Raw genomic sequence first — 3,948 nt, 5'->3', positions numbered from 1 at the left:
GTCTTTCCTTGGCTTCATAGCTCATTTATTTTTTTAAAGTTGAATAATAATCCATTGCCTAGATATCACAATTTATTTAACCATTCTCCTACTGAAGAATGGTTGCTTCCACATTTTGACATTCATAAATAAAACTGCTATAAATATCTGTATACTGACTTTTGTATGCATATAAGTTTTCAACTCCTTTGGATAAATACTGTCTAGTGTGATTACTTAATTGCTTGATAAGAGTATGTTTAATTACGGAAGAAACCAACAAATTGCCTTCCAAATAGGCCAGTGATGGTGAAACTTTTGAGCTCGGAGTGTCAAAATTTTGAAAAACCCTAACTTAACTCTGGTGCCGTGTCACATATAGAAATATTCATAATTTTTTTTTGATATTTGCAACCATAGAAAAAAAGACATATTTTTGATATTTATTTTATATGTTTAAATGCCATTTAACACAGAAAAATCAACCAAAAGTATGTATAAAATGAACAAAAACAGAAAAGCAATGTACATTTAGGAAAAAATAATAATAAAAACAATGATAATCAAATGGTACAAAAACTAGAAATTAGTGACTTTTTTGGTGCTGAAGTTTGTCTGCTAATTCTTCGATTGCAGGTTCACACTTGGTGCACTTCAAGGCCAAGCAAGCACCACTAACTTCATCTGTTAGAGGGTTTCTTTTGTTCGTTTTAATATTATTTAATGCTGAGAACAAAGTCTCACAAAAATATGTTGATGAAAAAATTCTTAACAAAGCCATTGCTAGATTTTTTATGTCGCTAAAAGTGTCAGGTACTCTGTTCCAAGCACTCAAAATTTCTTGTTCATAGTTGCTCTCTTCTTCATTATTCAAACGATTTCGTTCCAGATTTTCAAGTTTCAACCTTAAGTCAACAAACACATGAGTCCAAATGCTACCTTGAAAATCTGCAAGTTGCATCTCTAAATCGTCAATTTGCATCCATTGGAAATCCTTTAATTCCAAAGTACTGTAAACAACTACATCCGGATACTTAATTATTTCAATGGTCTGTTCTAGGCTTCTAAATTGGTTGAATCTTTCGCTGAACCGTTCAAATAATGAGTTTACTATATTCTGGTACATAAGTATGGACTCCATTACACTAATTGTAGTGGCCTTCTTGAAATACTTTTTTATCCGAGGAAAATACTTATAAGTTTTAGTTTCAATATCTCACTTGAAAATTTTAAGTTTACTTTCATAAGATTTGATGTATCCAAACATAACATCAATACTTTTGCCAAAACCTTGTAATTTTAAGGTCAGTTCATTCATATGAACAGAGAGATCTGTAAAAAACATCAAATTGCTGACCCACTTATGATCATTGATGTGAAGAAAGTTTGCCAGATCCTTATTCTCAATAAATACCATAATTTCTTCAAAGCCCTCCACAAATCGCTCAAGTACTTTACCTGGACTCAGCCATCTCACATTATTGAACATCAGTAGGCCATTGTAGATTGAATCAACTTCCTGTAAAAGTGCAGAAAATTCTCGCTTGTGAAGGGGTCGGGAAGCTATAAAATTCACAATTTTTGTTACAACTGACATTAAATCATTCAATTCTGAGAATCCTGATTTGGCACACAACACCTCCTGATGGATAATGCAATGAAAAGGTACAAGTGGATGTCTAATAGCTTCCATAAACAATTTCAGGAATCCCACATTTTTTCCCACCATATTTGGTGCCCCATCTGTCGTGACTGACACAAGTTTAGAGATATCAATGTTTAGTCAATGAATGTTTTTATAACAACCTTACATATTTTGTTTCCTGATGTACTTATTGGCACTGATTCTAACTTTATCAACTCTTCTCTCAGTGTGAGACCATCAGAATATCTCTCAATAATGGCCAACCGAGCATTTGATGTGACATCAGTAGTTTCATCAAGAGAAATTGAAAAATACTTACAACTATTTAAGTCTTTTTTTAAGTGATGTACGATTTTGTTAAGATCTATTATTCTGTCTTTGATAGTATTTCTACTGAGTGGTAACTCAGAAATTCTTTTAATAATATCATCTTTATTTTTCATATCGTGAAATAGAGCTGGTGTACATCTTAGAAATGTTTCCTTAATAAATTCTCCGTCACTGAGGGCTTTTCCATGCTGAGCTATGGAGTGAGCAATACAGTAACTTGCTGATGTTAAATTTGTAGAGCATCTTACAAATTTAATGATGGAAATTGATTGACTTTTGTAGAGGTGTAGCTGCCTAGAAATGTATTCCTTCCTTTCATCGATACTTTTTTTCAAGAGCTGACAATGATTAATTTCAAAATGTCTCTTTACATTCCACGTTCTGCTTACTACCGTTTCATTACACAGTTTGCACAATGATCTGTTGTTTCTGTCGACAATCCCGTACATCTCAGTCCATATGTCTTGAAACGGTCGGCTACTGCTACTTCCACTTCCTCTATCATTCAATCTTGCTTTTTTTATTTTTTTGGTTCTCCATCACAAGGCTGCAAAAATAAATAAATATAAATTACGGCGTTTTCTATAAAAGGTTGATAGGTTTCTTACCTATTAACTTTTTGCAGTGTTGTTGTACTGACTCCTGGTGCAAAACAATTCAAAGATAGTATGTATAACCAATAAATATATGGTGCTGTAATCAATTATCCGACACGCAGAATGTCTCATCGAGCACTGTTGCACTGTATATCTTTTTCTTCTAACCCTCCCACTCCTGTCTTCTAAGGAACATGGCAATCAAGTGCGTCCACTTGCCGAATGCACTCGAACGCACGGGAAGCTTACCCGAGGCACATGTTGACAACAATGAGGCCGTTTCCAGAATGGGGCATTTTGTCACTCGAGTAAAACTAAAATGTCATGAGTAAAGATTAATCTCTTTATAGTGCAATTCTTAACCTTTTTATATTAATGTCAATATTGGAACAATGTATCTTGGATGTTTTCACTATGTATCTTTGCTATGCAACACCAATGTACATGTTTACATCCGGTTTTAGAATTGCATTATTGATATGAGTAACGTGAGTAATAATATTACTCGAGTGATGCCCAACTCTGGCCGTTGTGAGAGACAAATATTTGAATTATGCAATTTTTTGTCTCTGTCGATGCGTGTCACCCAAAATGGTTCGAATGTCACCTCTGACAGGCGTGTCATAGTTTCACCATCAGGGCCCTAGACCCCTGCTCCTACACACTCACAGCCTCCCCACTACCCACACCCTCAACACCCCCCACACTCCCCACTGGGCAGTACGTTTGTTACAACTGATGGACCTGCACTGACAGAGCCTAATCACCAAAGTGGTAAATGGTGATGGACGGAGACTTGACTTGGGGTGGAGAACACACACTATGGTGTACCAGTGATGTGTTGTAGATTTGTGCACCACAAACCTGTATAATTTTGTTAGCCAGTAAATTCAATGAATAAAAATTAATAAATTGATAAATTCAATAAATTAAATTAAAGAAAAACACAAAGAAAACAGGGCCATCAACAGTTCTTATAAAGTTCTTATAAAAGACCAAGCAGAAATAAAATAAGACTCTCAATTCTACAAATAAAAAGGGCCAATGGAATTTTGATTGGGATTGAATCTGTAGATTTATGGAAATTGACACCTTAACCATATCAAGCCTTTCAATATCTCTCCATTTATGTAGGTCCTCCTTAACTTCGGTCAGTCTGTTTTATAGTTTTTAATATGGGTCTTGACCATATTTTATTACATTTATCCCTAAGTATTTCATGCTTTTTGGATTCTGCTGCAAATGGGATTTTATTTTCAATTGTTTGTTACTCATAGCTGGCATAGAAATCCAAAGGACTTTTAGATATTGATTTTTTCAAAAATATATTTTATTGATTTTTGAAGGAGAGAAAGGGAGAGGGATAGAGAGTTAGAAACATCGATGAGAGAGACACAT

Source organism: Myotis lucifugus, unplaced genomic scaffold (assembly GCF_000147115.1).
Source record: "Myotis lucifugus unplaced genomic scaffold, Myoluc2.0 scaffold_74, whole genome shotgun sequence".
Taxonomy (NCBI): domain Eukaryota; kingdom Metazoa; phylum Chordata; class Mammalia; order Chiroptera; family Vespertilionidae; genus Myotis; species Myotis lucifugus.
This window is presented reverse-complemented; position numbering follows the sequence as displayed.